Source organism: Chiloscyllium punctatum, chromosome 4 (genome assembly GCF_047496795.1).
Source record: "Chiloscyllium punctatum isolate Juve2018m chromosome 4, sChiPun1.3, whole genome shotgun sequence".
NCBI classification, from domain to species: domain Eukaryota; kingdom Metazoa; phylum Chordata; class Chondrichthyes; order Orectolobiformes; family Hemiscylliidae; genus Chiloscyllium; species Chiloscyllium punctatum.
Window position 1 is genome coordinate 76,276,411 of NC_092742.1, and position 16,210 is coordinate 76,292,620.

Genomic DNA, 16,210 nt, shown 5'->3' on the forward strand with positions numbered 1-16,210 from the left:
TTTTATTGCAAGGTAGTGCCTCGTCTTCCATTTTACATGAATTATTATGATTGTGAGCTGACAAATTGTAGCCTTTTCCTCATATGACTACATCAATGTATTTTTACACATATTGCATCAGACTGATGTTTTGCTCATACTATTTCACAATAGGTTAGATCAAGGACTGAGTCGCTCTTGGATATCCTTTCACATTTAGGAGCTTTAATGAAAGCCCAGATAATGTACATCATCTTGGTCAGTATAAGCTATATTGTGGCAGGAAGACCAACAGTATGAATCTCATCACACTTTTATTCTGAACTGGTTATATAGAAATCCTGAGAGAAGACAACATGCATACAAGGCCTGTTTAAACTCCCAGATGGACAACCCATCAAGGAGCAATGATAGGAATGATGAGCCCACTTGAATAGTCAGTCTCAAGAACAAGTCATTTCTCAAATTCATGAGCACAATACTTGGGAGGTAGATAAGCAGGAGGCTGGAAGAACCTAGCAAGCCAGGCAGAATCAGGAGGTGGCAAAGTCAATGTTTTGGGTGTACCCTTCTCCGCCTCCTAATGCTGCCTGGCTTGTTGTGTTCTTCCAGCCTCCTGCTAGTCTACCTTGAATTCCAGCATCTGCATTTTTTTTTTGTCTGCTAAGAGGTCAGTGAGAAGCATCTGCCAAGATATTAAAAGCGACAACAAGCTTGTCCCAAAGCACCGAGCGGAATTCACTTCATCTAGCTCAGCTTTCATGCATACACCATTGCCCTTAGCTTTAACATGCTAGTCTTAGACCCACTATTTTCCCTTTCAAACTGATTGCTGACACTGAGATGTATCTTCATGGAGATTAATTAACAAATCCTATCACATAACACAATAGCAAGTACCAGATCTAACAGAGCCTGCTCTATGATTGATTTCTAGAACATGGTACTCTAAGAATGCTTTTGAGTGATGATCTAAAACTTGTCAAGTTTGCTCCAATCTGATTTTCCAAATTACATGTCGATTAAGATCACCCATAATTATTCCTATCCATTTGTCACAAGAATACCATCTAGAACAGGAAGGAAGTTAAGATTTTACAGGAATGCGACACAGTTCCACCAGTCTTAATCATCACTAAAGAACATTTCAATCTATTGTCTCTTAAAACAGAGGCATTAGTGTCAGTGACCAAAATGGAGGTAGTTGAGCAACAATCCCTCTCCAGTAACAACTAAGCTTTTGATAATATATTATTCACCAGAAAGGCAACTGCAGAGAACAAAAACATCCACCTTAACAAATAAATTGAACAATTCAGATGGTTAGGCAGATTAAGAGGAAAGAACTGCTTCAACAAAATGGAGATGAGCTGCAAAGAAAGCCACAGAATTTAGATTAATATTCAGAGATTTATGACATAATTAAAATGAAGACATTGTCTTGTTCAGAAGTACAAAATTCTGCATGGAAGGAAGAATTTGTTGCAACAACGGTTATCTTTCCTGGTTTGCATTCATGAGATTATAGGTCTGCCAGATAAATGTTATGAGTCAGCCATATGAGTTAGCAAGGAAAGCATTTACCTGCAAAGAAAATTCGAGAGACTAATACTATGGTTAAGGTTAAGGTTCAGATGAATATCAGGGCTTGGTTCTCCCTGGAGATGTGCACTCACTCCCTGTTTCAATTCAACAAAATAGGTGACGGCCATTCACTGGTTCATTTTTCAGGGCAATGCCTTCATCAATTAAAAATCAACCTGCCTGGTTTAAATTTCAAATTGTTAGCCATCAACGGTCATTTATGGATGTATTCTGTATGGTAACACCTTTACCAGACTCCACTTACCAACCTATGAGCAGTATAAATGTTGGCTTTCACCTGGAATTGTGAAATATCATGATGAGTCTAAGTTGAAAAGCAGTGACAAAATGTGCCTTTTCAAAATACATATTTGGAAAAGTTGTTACATTATTCTAACCATAAGGAAAATAACATTCACAAAATCTTGTATAAGGTAATGATTCTGACAGAGTTAATGTTGAAGTTGCATTAGTCATCCAATCTGATGACATAACATCAGCGTTCGGTAGAAAATTGGGCAGGTTTTACATGAAAACAGATTTATATTATCTGGCTCTTGATATAGTTGTAAATATATTTCAATCTTTAATATTATTTGTGCCTTTATAAACCACACTATATTTTGCAGGGGGAGTGTTTAGGACTCTTGAGTGGTTTATCCTCTACCACTGAGGATTAGACAGGCCCCGAGATCCAGATAGAAAGGAAGATTGGTGGAAATAAACTTCTCCAACCACCAAGCCACCAGAGTCCCCAGAAGTACTCAGAGCTTATCTACCATAAGCACATGCCGAACAGAAAGTCATGCAAAATTTTAGAGAATTTGCCAAAGAGGTTAGCATACAGTTGAGCACAGAGATTAGGCAAAGAATCTGAAACCAAGAAATTCAATTGAGAGTTTGGCAAATGAGCTAGACACAAAGGAAATACAATAACACAAAGAGAGGTCTGTACAGAAACATCATTCAGCACTTATTAAACTTCAGTGGGGATTTTGCAGCCCAACGAAAGCAAGAGATCTAAAAAACAGAAGTTGCTGGAAAAGCTCAGCCAGTCTGACAGTATCTGTGAACAGAAATCAGAGTTAACATTTCAGGTCCAGAGACCCTACTTCAGAACTGAATACATTGTACACAAAGATGTAAAATCTTCAGTATCATTTAACCCAAATAGATGAGAAAATATTACAATATTTTATAGTAGTAAGGTTTTACACTAACAATTAAAATTACTTTAAGGAAGTCAAACATATTAATAAATGAATAGTTGAGAGCAGTGTACATGAGAGTAAACTAAGATCAGAACCACAGCTCCAAGTAGCATAACCATCCATAGCATCAAGACAGGATAAGAGGATCTGGAGTGTCAAATAGAGAATGATGTGTATGGAGAGGAAAATATTATTCTGTTGTGTTATGCTCACTCTTGGTTTAACTGAAAGAAAGACAAATGTAGAGAGAATTGATTGTACGTTAAAAGGGCTGGAACAAAAGTCAACCATTTGATAAAAGTCGCAGTTAATGAATTCAGTCATACAAGACATAAAAGTGAAACAACAAAAGGTTTTAAGGCAGATGTCATACTTGTTCCACACAGATGGAAATAGAAATCTAGAAATTCTGGACGCCTTTTGGCTGTTCGTACACACCTGTGCCTATTATTGATTTTGAAGAGCAAATGGTCAATGACTTTCAGTAAACAAATCCAGCTTATTTTGTTTCCTGTGCAATTAGAGCAGCAGAGTTGGTAAACATCTCATTGTGCTGTTTTATGTAAGTACTGCTGTCTTTCCCAACAAATGAACTGTATATCTAATCACTTAAACTTTCCTGTTATCAGTTCTCTTTACTTGATGAGCTTACAACACTGCAATACTGCATGACCACCCTTAAAAACATAGAAAAAAATGCCCCAGGTGATTCAGGGAGATCTTATGCACTTTAAAAAAACAAGTTGGGAAAACTGATTTTTTTTATTTCTCACTCAGTTACTTCCTTCCCTGTTCAGAACTTCCTTTTTTGCAACAATTCACGATTCAATTTGTGATCAGTGACAGGGAACTTCAGTGAAATTCTTCTTATTCAAAGTGGCAGGACAAATAATAACAAGTAGGATGCTCAAAGTTTGTGTCTGCAAGTGAGGAGAATTTGCACAAGACGAGAAGTTGCATTTATATGCAAGGACCACCTGAATATGGGGTAAAAGTCGAATAATAAGCAAGGAAAATGTGATTCCCAGAAATCAGGGATGAGGGGCTATTGTTCTCAGGCTACAGAGTCAAGGCCCTTTTACCTTTGTTACAGTTAAGAAAGTTAATGAGCAACTTGATCAAGATCTTCAATATTGCAATGATGTAAAAGATGAAGTAAAAATACAACAATGTAGAGACTGGGAACTGAAACGGAAATGGAAAATGCTGGAAATATTCAGCAAGGCCTGGCAGCATTTGGACAGCAAAATGGTTAATTGCCAGGAGGCTTCAGATGCAAGTAACTCATTCCCATTGACAGTGGTAAGTCCACAGCCATTTCAACACTTAAAATTTGCTGGAGGTGGAACTTGCATCTCATGATCAGGAATAAGTCCTGTCTCAGTCAGCGACAGCTCTATAGTTCCAACAATGTCACAGGGAATGATGTGACTGTTGGGTTCACAGGCAGTACATCGATCTCAAGATCTGGGAACACAGGCCAAGTTAATTCATGGCAGAGTCAAGAGTGGACATCTTGGATGCAGTAAGGAAGGCAGTGACAGAAGGACATACCCTTCCTGCTCAAAACCCAAGGCGGCCATCCCGCCCACTTTCAAGTCAGTCACAAAATTAATTGGCTACTTAAAGCCATCAATTAGGAGGAGGGTGGGTTTGTCACAATAGGCCTCACCCCTCCCCCCACATCCTGTGAAACTTCTGAATGGGCATGTAGGCAGGCAGCAGTAAGGCTACCCAGATAATTTTGCAGACCCTCTTGCACCTGATTTAGAAACCTGCCAGCCGGGACCCCATTAGATTTTTCCCCCAATATCTCAGGTTAATGACCTTTCAGCATCAGGGCATTGACCTGAAAGGCTGGGCAGCACCTTGAGGGGGGAAAAGGGTCTCGGAGGTCTGCTGGAGCACGAGACAGAGCCTTGCAGCTAGCAAATCGGTCATCTGTCATTCAAATACTGAAATGACCAATACCACCAAAACTGCCAGTTTGATGGGGGGGGGGGGGGGGGGGGGCAAGAGATTCCGTCTATCAGTGGTTTTTCTCTCTCCACAATCCAGCACTTTGTTTTATATAGAAATGTTGAAACTATTGCACAGATCTCAGAAAGGTGCTATACTTTTAAAGGCAGCTGAATGACTAATGCTTGTTTATGGTGAAATATACTCATAGTTGACCGACTCATTGCATGTTTTCTTAACTACATGCCTGAAAATTGCTGACTGAACAGAGTGTAAGACCTTTTACAGTAGAGTGTCACGTCATAATCTTGGATTACAGATCCAGACTACAATCTGAGCTGTTTTATTAGTATACGCAGGTAGTTGTTATTAAACTTCCAGATATCTGCCTGAATAAGATCCAGAGTCTCTGCGGGCTAACAGATAGAATACATCATATCATGATGGTCGCAACTGGGCACTGATGGCTCATTGCAGGTACTTGGTAGTGAAGGCTGAAAATTGGTGGTAGTTGTCCTCTCTAAAACACAGTCACCCACTATCAGAGTTCAAAGCTGTAATTCACACTATAACATCCAAGACTGAAGGTCAGACTGTGTACTGAATCACGGTAAAGAGATATAGTTGTGAGTACAATTTCAAGGAAGTAAAATATGTCAAATTACAAAACTTTGAATTAACATGAGACTCAGGGTAGTTGTAATTTGTCAAAGCAACCCTGGAACGAAGTATGGCTAAAACATCAGTTTAAAAACACAAACACTCTCCATATCATGAAGGCATTGGCTGCAGACAGTTAATGGTCAACTCTGACATTTTATTTTCTTCTGAAACAATGTGAAACAGAAATGGCATATGTGACAACTCTGCAATACATTTTTTTCCTAATTGTCACATATTCCCACTACTCAGCTACTTCTTCAGAAAAACAACAGGAAAGGATGAACAAGTAAACAACTGGGAAGAGAGTGGCACTTCAGTGACATTCTTTATGTAACTGAAAAAAAATCTGTTTTAACTTCATAGATCAACAGCTGAAAAAGAAAGACAGGTAGTTAAACTTTTTGATTTGGAAAATTAAGAACTGAGAAGAATCCAATCCTTCTATACTGTATTTCCAGCAAGATACTGAAAAGTATGTCCAATTTTAAAGATCAGCTTGAGGTCCAAGCCAACTCCAGGATTCATAAACTTAAGCTCATGGATAATGCCAACAGCCAGGTGAAAATATTGGTCAAGTTACTGTCAAAACTTTGATACAAAAGATAAGGAATGTGATTTTGATGAAAAGGTTTTGGAACTGGTCATTGACTCGGCACCCATCAAATTTTTCCAAAATTACATTTCTCGAGAAACTCAGAGAACATACATCAAAGTACTGTTGGAGGAAGGACACAAGTTCTACCAGCATGCACAGATCTACACAATATCGTGATCCATGAGATAACAGATACATCAGTTCAAATTTTGAAGATTTCAGACTATATAACAAACTCTCTACCAGACTTGGCTAACCACACTGCACCCTGTCCCCCACCCCCACCCCAAACATAAAAGACAGGGTCCCCCTTGTCCTCACTTTCCACCCCACTAGTCTCTGCATCCAATGTATCATCTCTAACACTTCTGCCAACTCCAATTGGATCCCACCACCCAGAACATCCTCCCCTCCCCACCTTCCACAAGGATCATTCCTTTCATCACTCGCAAAATTAGGGAACATTTCACTGAGCATCTTTACTGCACCCATAAGGGCCAGCCTGATTGCCTGGTCACCAATCCATTTCAATTCCCCTTCCCACTCCCTCTCCTCCTTTGCCACAGTGAATCAGACTACAAATTGTAGGAACAACACCTTATCTTCCGCCTGGCCAGCCTATAGCCAGGAGGATTCAAAATTGAGTTGTCCAAGTTCAAATAATCTCCCCACTCATCCCAAAACTCCCTTTTCAGCCCCACCTCCTCCCTTCCATTCCATCTCCTGACCAGCCCTTCCAGCTAACAATCAGATTCATTCCTCCCATCAACCAACTAGGTCACCTATCACTACCTCACCACTCTGCCCCTTTCCCCACCTAAAACTCTCCTTCCCCCTTCATCTGCAGCTCCCCCTAACCCCACCTCCATTCCTGAAGAGTTATACTTGAAGTGTTGACTTCTCTATCTCCTGATGTTGCTTGGTTTACTGTGTTCTTCCAGCCTCCTGCTGGTCTACTTTGGATTCCAGCATCTGCAGATTTTTGCCTCTAATGTTTACCTAGGCTGGTTTGATTCATTGGAAAGTATGAAGGTGATGCAATATTGCATTTGAAAATTATACCGAAACAAGCACCGATCCTTACAAGATCAGCATTCGTATTGAAGATAATTTTAAAAGCTGCAAAGAAGGATTTTAAAAAATAAAATAATATAGTGGAAAAAGAAGAGTACACAAGAAAGTACACAATTAGTAATATATCAGCAGTATGTGAGATCTTCTATAAAATGTTTAAACAAGAAGAAAAATGTTAACAAAGTAAACGTGATCCTATAGAGAGAGTGAAAAATTAATGATGGAAATAAGGATATGGCAAATTAATTGGAGTGACAATTTTGCAATGGTGTTCACTACAGAAGATACAAGTAACATTGCAGAAGCAATGATAAATCAGGATTAAACAGCAAAATTACTGTCACCAGTGAAGTGGTACTAAGTAAATTGCTGACAAGTGCTAAGGTCCTGCTTCATTTTATTCTAAGGTCTTAAAAAAAGTGGTTAATGAGACAGTTGTATTAGTTTATATTTTCCTAAAAACCTTTGTCTGAGGGATAACCCTATTAGATTGAAAGCTAATGAATGTAACTCCTTTATTTACAAAAAGAGGGAGCGAGATAGCAGAAAGCTACAGGCCAGTTAGCTTAACATCAAGTTAACATAGAAAATATGTTAGAAGCTATAACTAAAGCAATTGTAACAGAGCACTTGGATAAGCTCAAGGTAATCAGGCAGTCAAGCTGGCTTTGGGAAAACAAAAATCATCTTTTATCGGTTCGTTGTTTGAAGTAGTCCAAAGATGTGTAGCTTAGGTGGACTGGCCATGTTAAATTGCCCATAGTGTCCAGGGATGTGCAGACTAGGTAGATTAGCCCTTGGAAATGCAGGTTTACAGGTATAGGGTGAGTTGGGGTTGGAGGGGGGTAGTTAGCGTGGGTGGTCTGAGTGCAATGCTCTTTGGAGAGACAGTTTGGACTCAATGAGCCAAATGGCCTGTTCCTGTACTGCAGGGACTCCATAAAGTAACTTGTGCTGTTGATAAAGGAACTAGTGAATATATTGTATTTAAAATTTCCAGAAGCCATTTAATAAAGTTCTACATTTTTGCAGGGAATAAAAAAGTAGAGGGTAATAAAAGCCAAGTTCGCCATTGGCCTGCTCTCTCTACAGAGAGAGAGAGAGAGAGAGAGAGACAGAGAGACAGACAGAGAAATCCTCAATGACTTAAGAAAGGAGGTCAATGAAGGGATGGGAGGTGTGATTGCTAAATTTGCTCATGAAACAGACATGGGTAGGAATGCAAGTTGTGAAGAGAATACAAGAAGGCATTTTAAAAAGGTATTGATAGATTATGAGTAGGCAAAAAATGGCAGTGGAGTATAATGTAGGAAAATGTGAAATTGTCCCTTTTTGCATGAAGAATTTTTTAAAAAGTATACTATCTAAATGATAAGGAATTGCAGAACTGAAATGCAAAGATATCTGGGTGTCCTAGGCTCTAAATCTTAAGAGACTAGTGTGCAGGTATAGCAAGTAAGTAGAAAAGTTAATGGAATGTTATCCTTTGTGATGAGAAGACTCAAATACAAAAACAGGGAGGTTATACTTCAGCTGCACACAGCTCTGGTAAGACCACACCTAGAGAGTGATTGCACTGATCACCTTATATAAGGAAGGATGCAAATGTGTTGGAGGTAGTTCAGAGATGGTTTACTAGACTAATACCTGGATTGAGAGAGCGGTCTTATGAGCAAAGGTTGGACCAGTTAGGCGTGTAACTGCTGGAAACTAAGACTTAGAAGAGGTGATTTGATTGAGCAATACAAAACCCTGAGGGATCTTGACAGGGTGGATATGTTTCTGTTGGGAGAATCCAGACTGAGGAATCACTACTTAGAATCAGGGTCACCCATTTTAAAACAGAGATTGGGCAAAATTATTTTGCTTAGACAATTGGGAGAATTCAGAAGTCTTCATGAAAAGGTGGTGGAAACACAATCTTTGAATATATTCAGTCTAGAGGTAGATAGTCTTCATCCCCTTGCTTAATAATATAATTAGATGTAAGCATAAATGTGGATTGGAAGTTATAATGAGACCTGCAAAGATATTATAAAATGGCAGAGCAGGTTGAAGAAGCTGAATGGTCTACTCCGGCTGCTAATTTGTGTACATATTGTATATGAAACTGTTTTGAATCTTCATTTTTGGTCTTTGCATTCCTTTGTCTGGTTTGGTGTTGGATCTTGTTTCATAAAACTTTTGGAATATCTCACTATATTTGAATGACACTATATAATTGGAAGCAAACATTGCAGCTGGAGAAATGTCCAGTTACCAGTGTTTACAGGTTTAAATATTGTTTGCATGTCCAGCTTCATAGGTGGAAAATATACATACAAGAGAACAACATTATCAGTGTCATGCAGAACCATCCACTGGCAACTCTTTCAGGCCCCTGAAATACATATTATGTATTTTTTTTTACAAAAATCCCAAAAGAAATTGCAACCTTCTTAACAAGATATAATGCCATTAATTCCTTTAACTGTTGGGTTGCCAAATTAATGGACGTTAAAGAGATTGCTGGAGGTTGTCATCAGTTTACAGCTTTGTTTGAACCTTGCTGTTCAATCTTTCCCCACTGTGGCTCCCATTCTTTAGTGATTATCAACCTTTGAGAGACCATCATTCCTTTCAATTACTTTCCCGCCCCTCTGTAACCCCAAGCTCTCTGTGATCCCTGCTGCCATCCTGATCAACCAATCATGTTGTTCAGTGTGCAGAGTTGCCTTTATAATGTTATCACACCTACAGCTTACCAATAGAACAGCCAACAAAAGTTGCCAGTGTTATCAACACTTCCATTAGGTTTGTCAACATGCACCGCCTAATACTCCTCCCAATTTGGAATCATGTAATTTCTAGAATACAATATCACTTGCTCTTTCATCTTGTGCTAATAGTTGCAAAAAATGTAAAAAGATACAAGAAAGTTATTGGAATCATTTCATACATTCAAGACATAGCAAGACTGTCTATCCAGGAAGTGAACTTTTTAGGAACTGCTATCTGAATAGAGATGTTTTTAGTGCGGAGAGGAAATGTCCTCTAAACGAAGCTTTGGTTATACAGTTGGCCTGCATTAATTCATTTTGGAAGTTCAAAATTGAAAAATATCAAGATGAGCAATGTTCATTCGAGGGATGAGTATAACATTCATCCATTAATTTCAAATATTTGTTTTAAGTAGCAATATAACAACATAGCATACTTCGAAGTTTCATGTAGGATAATTATTTCTAAATCTGAACACAAGGGAGCAGCAGTCATATAGTGCAAGATCAAGAATCTATCTGGTTCCAGTGAAGAAATCCTGACAACAGAAACTCTGTTTTCAATCTTTACTAACATGATGTTATCATCATGGACAAAGAATAATAAATGAGTAAAGTGTCACAACCTGTCTGTACTGTCAAAAATATTCTTGCAAAAGTTCAATTCCTTCTGCAGAATTCTTTCATACAAGTGTTCATGGAATTTAACAAATGGGATTTAGCTCTTTGTTTTCGCAGATTATTTATGACATGCTTTTTAGAAAATCAATTATGTCAAATCAGTTAGCACAAAACTGTATATGCTTATAGAAATTAAAATTCATAGCAGCAGCAGTATTTGTGGTGATGTGATAATTCAACAGAAAATAAAGATAATATTCTTAAAATACAATGAATTAGGGTGGTTTTCTCTATAGATGACATTTTACATCCATTACTTGCTTTTGAAAATTTCCATATGTACATGACCGCAAGCTACTTTCAGACTCACTGTGAAATACAGTACTTCAGATAATGTCAGGTTATATTCCTGAAGGCATTTAAATAAAAAAAATTGGGCACCTCCATGTTTATATATAATTCTAGCACAAATCTGATCTGTTGAAAGGAGTCATGGATTTTAATTAAATTTGATCTGGGAATGCTCATGTGAATTGGATATATTTGCATTTTCTTCATCTTGGAAATATCAGGCTGTGCATGTCTACTCCCAGACTATAACCTATAAATCACAATGTCCTGCAATGGTGAGTTGGAAAGTTGTGAATTCAAGCCTCAGCCAGAGGTAATTTCCACATAAATATTTTGTCAAACAAGTATTTCATTATCAAAGGGGCCAGCTTTTGAAGATGTTAAACCTCTGTCCATCTGTCCCCTGCATTAGGTATAAATTCTCCAGTGGATTCTTGTCAGAAGTAGTGTCTATCTGATGTCCTAGTCAATACTCTTTACTTAAATTGATGGAAAACTAGTATATTTGGCCATTCATTTCATTGTGAGGCTGTTATTGTGCAGAAATCAGCTGATGAGTTTCTTAGTTAACTACTATGACTGCACTTAGAGTATTTTGTTGAGTGCAAAGCATTTAAGATGTCTAGATATTGAGTAAGGCACTAAAATGTTCACCTCAAAGCTATTGCATGCTTTCAAAGAGACACATCAGGTTACTAAATGTACTGAAATGTATTGACAATAAACATGTTATTTCTCCAATATAATTTTTAAAAGTTCTCAATATTAAAACAAAAGGGTTGCATTTCACTGATATTGCTGTGAAGTTTCACTGATATTTCACAGCAATATCAGTGATATGTATCCCTTTGCTTTAATATTGAAAACTTTTAAAAATTATATTGGAGAAATAACATGTTTATTGTCAATATCACTGATATTTCACTGGATTTGCTGTTATTAACTTACAACTCAATTTTAAAATGACAAATATTACCTATTTAATTTTGTTTCTTAACTTTTCCTCTATCCTGTTCCCAACTTTTAATGTTTGATTTGACACCAAATTCTGGACTTTTAGCCCAAATTCTAAACTCTGGAATATCTTACACCTCTGCACCTCACTTTCTTCCTTCAACACAGTCGTCAAACCAATGACCTCTTTTCCTCTAGGGCAGTAATTAAATAGAGGCAATAGAGGTCTTCCCTACCTTCTGAAGAGGTGGCAAGAGTATCAATCAGGCACTTAACTAGCCAGTGGCACACATCCTCCAGGGACTCTATCAAATATCTGGACAGGTGATGCTGAGGTCCCACCTGCTGAGAGGTGCTGGAGAGACAATTACTGATGAAGGTATGACACCCATTTGAGGCCTAGGATCAGCCAAGCTCAGGTGAGTGAACATAAGATGGAGATGGGATCAGTAGCAAGTGGCTCTCAGCAGCTATCTCCCCCTTCCTGATGTTGAATCCTTTGATCAGGTACAGAGTGCCTTTGGATAAGGGACCCCCACCTTAATCTCACGTATAAAGATAAAACTATGGATGCTGGACATCAGCAACAAAAACAAATTGCTGGTAAAACTCAGCAGGTCTGGCAGCACCTAAGGAGAGAAATCAGAATTAATGTTTTGGATCCAGTGACCCTTCTTCACAACTGATGGTAACTAGGAAAACGTTGGTTTTCATGAAGATAGGGAGGGGGGAGAGGATAAAGTGTAAATGATAGATTGAGATACCCCTATGGGTGTCTGCAGGAAAACCTGACAGAGTTTGTTTTGTAGGCTTCTGCAATGGACACCCTTTTACCATATGATTTGATGCCATAGAATTTGCTTTCTTTATAGACTGGTTAAGAAGAAGGCAAAGTTAAGGACTATCTTCATGTTGAGACCGCAAAAGTTGTACGACTATATATTAATAATGGATACTGCTTTACATGATAATCAAAGATATTACAGTCTCTGATTTTACAGTTACATTGTTACAAGAGGGAATGGTGGAGGCTGGTACAATTGCAACATTTAAGGAGGCATTTGGGTGGGTGTATGAATAGGAAGGGTTTGGGAGGATATGGGCCGGGCACTGACTGGTGGGACTAGATTGGGTTGGGATATCTGGCCAGCAAGGACGGGTTGGACCAAAGGGCCTGTTTCCATGCTGTACATCTCTATGACTCTATAGAGAAATCTATTCCTTTGTGATCATATGCATGTGCTTTCAATTTTCTTTTATTCTTGTGTGTTCTAACTCCATTTACACTGTCTTATTTATACTCAGCGATGCACAGCTCCAAGAACATCATTGCAAGGGTGCTCCAGGGTTCTGAAGCCTTTACATACCATAGATGGCCACTTAAGTGGGCATTAAGTACCCATATGGTCAGGTGAATTGGCCATGTTAAATTGCCAATAATATTCAGTGCATTAATCAGGGGTAAATATAGGATAGGAAATGGGTCTGGTTGGGCTACTCTTCGGAGAGGGTCGGTGTGCACTTGATGGGCTGAAGGGCCTGTTTCCATACTGTAGGAAATCGAATCTAATCATCCAATTATCTAAAGGCCTTAATGGGCAGTGGTACAGAAGGGCTATTGATGTGCCATGGGGACTTTAATTGGGATAGTGGCAAAAAAGTGAGCAAGTGCTCTCCCATCATCTATCCTATCTGTTTAAAAGCTCCACTTTGCAAAACCATCACGGGAGGGCATTAAGTTCCTTTAATGTAGTTTGGTATTCTATTTTATCTAATAATGCTCCTGTTAAGTGCTTAGTAAATGTTTTATCAGCTACTTGTTGATTCAAGGATGATTTCTACTCAGGCTCATGAAGTTTCTACATGGCTCTTCATGTCACTGAACGTGTAGATAATCAACACACAGATCTTTGATGCTCTGGGTTGTAGCAGAATCCAAAGTGATGCATTTCCTTCATTTGCTTTCCTCCTTTGCCACTATTCTACCTCAAGTGTCAGAGTGTTTTATTATTTTAAAAAGAACTGTATAAATAGGTTATTATTGTTGAGCTCATTATCTAATGTACCTTCCTTCTCTGATCTTCCTGTGTGTATTTCTCAATCCATTAATCACATTGATTAAAAGACAGACTGTGTTTATCCAGTATTTCATCAAAGCCCTACATGTCTGGTTACCTTCACAGTGCTGTAAGCAGCTCTCACTTCTAAAGAATTACATAGGAAAATTAAAAACTAAACCTGTAAAATGTAACTAAAGTGGGATAACATAAAAGGGAGTCTCTGTTCTAGATAGATATGGTCAATTAACTATATATAGAGTCAGAGCTGTACAGCATAGAAACAGACCTTTTGGTCCAACTCGTCCATGCCGACCAAAATAAATCTACACCTATTTGCCAGCATCTGGCCCATATCCCTCTAAACCTTCCTTATTCATATACCCATCCAGATGCCTTTTAAACGCTGTAATTGTACCAGCCTCCACCACTTCCTCTGGCAGCTCATTCCACAAACGCATCACTCTTTGCATGAAAAAGTTGCCCCATAGCTCTCTTTTAAATCTTTCCCCTCTCACCTTAAAACCTTTATCCTCTAGTTTTGGGCTTCCTCCCCTTGGGAGAAAAGACCTTGTCTATTTACCTTACCCATGGCCCTCATGATTTTATAAACCTCTATCGGGTCACTCCTCAGCTCCGCTCCAGGGAAAACATTCCCAGCCTTCTCAGCCGCTCCCTATAGCTCAAACCCTCCAACCCTGGCAACATCCTTGTAAATTATTTCTGAACCCTTTCAAGTTTCACAACATCCTTCCAATAGCAATGAGACCAGAATTGCATGCAGTATTCCAAAAAAAGTGGCCTAACCAATGTCCTATACAGCTGCAACATTGACCTCTCAGCTCCTATACTCAATGCTTTGATCAATAAAGGTAAGCATACCAAAATCTTCTTCACTGTCCTATTTACCTGCAACTGTACTTTCAAGGAACTATGAACCTGCACTACATCTAAAGTGAAAATACTTTCTGGCTAAAGTAGTTAAATGATCAGCTGATACATATCCAGAGTCAAAAATTTCCAATTAACTTTGTTATTCATCTTTCACAAGCAAATTTCTGTCCATATAGGAACCGTTAATGCATTAAAGGCATGTCCATCGAAGCATACAAATTAAGAGCAGGAATAAGCCATTTGACCCCTTGAGTCTTTTCAATGTTTTCATAAAGACCTGGCTGATCTGATTATGGCCTCAGCTCTACTTTCTGCCTAGCCCCTGTGCCTTTTTAACTCCCCTTGCAATCAAGATGCTCTCTCTGCCTTACAAATATTCAAAGGCCCTTCCTCCACTACTCTCTCAGGAAGGAGGTTTCACAGACCCATGAGAAAAAAAATTCTTCCAATCTTCATCTTGAATGGTAGACCTTTTATTTTTAAATTGTGTTCCCCCGTTCTATCCTTCACAACAGGAATTCTTTCAGCATCTACTGTCTCAAGTTCCCTGTTAATATTCAGTAAATATCTGAGTCAAACATTTTTGTCTTCATGCCTAACCCAAATTCAGTAACAGCACTTTGATGGTTACAATCTATTGTTTGAGACTTGCTATTAGGGGAACAGGCATATTTGTTGGCACATTTGTTTCACTTATTGAAAAAGTGCATCAGCCCGGGAAACGAGTAATACAACATTTTTATATTTCCAAAACTCAATTTATGGCCGGAATAAAACTTTCAGAGAACAGCCACATCTTTAATCAAGTAAAAATGTTATCAAGAAAACGTGTTAACAGAGCCAAGCTTTCTCAACAGTAGCAAAGAAGATGCAAGTTAAAATCTAATACTTATTCCCGGAATATATCATGGTCCTATAGTCTATTTATTAACAAGAAATTGGCAAAAATTAGAATTTGTACTGCAGGGTTACATGAAAGGGTTAACCCAGATTATCTGCGGCAATATTCTAACAAAACGAACTTAATTAGTTTGATTTTTTTTCTGTTACGCAGTCCACCTGTTTATAATGTGTATTTAAAGAGAATTGTTATTCTTTTTAAACAGTTTACCTGCTGTCTAATGAGACAGATGCGACTGACCGCAGAGATTTGCTTTAACTTGCCTGGGTCGAGATGTTGCTACCTCGTCAACAGCATTAGCTCCCCTAGCAATCCGCTTCTCACATCGGCAGCAGCTGGACCGGGAGGAGGGAGAGAGTGACAGCGAACTCACCCAAACAGATCAACCTTCCCAGTAGCGTCCGACGTATCAGCTTGGCATTGGGGGCTGGAACTTGGCGTGACGAGCCTTGGAAAGGATTCAGCAGCCGTGAGTTAATCTTATGTGTTATTTATAGAACAGGAAAGAGGAGGGGAAGCGATGACAATATGAGAGAGGGGAAAAACACACACACACACACCTCTGATGACTCGTTCTCTCATCACACTGCACCTCTTTAAGTGTAGTG

The 16,210-nt window shown here is 38.7% G+C and overlaps 1 protein-coding gene across 3 annotated transcripts in view; it reads right to left on the bottom strand.

Moving 5' to 3' along the window:
• fmn1 (formin 1) overlaps nucleotides 1-15,981 on the bottom strand; it is a 373,616-nt gene extending 357,635 nt beyond the window's left edge. For 2 of the 3 annotated variants that reach the window (XM_072569058.1, XM_072569056.1), the window contains exon 1: nucleotides 15,813-15,916. The gene's annotated coding sequence lies outside the window, so the exon portion shown is untranslated. Of the gene's footprint in view, nucleotides 1-15,812 lie in introns of all 3 variants that reach the window. The other variant, XM_072569057.1, reaches the window with a different exon arrangement.
• Nucleotides 15,982-16,210: the final 229 nt, after the last annotated feature.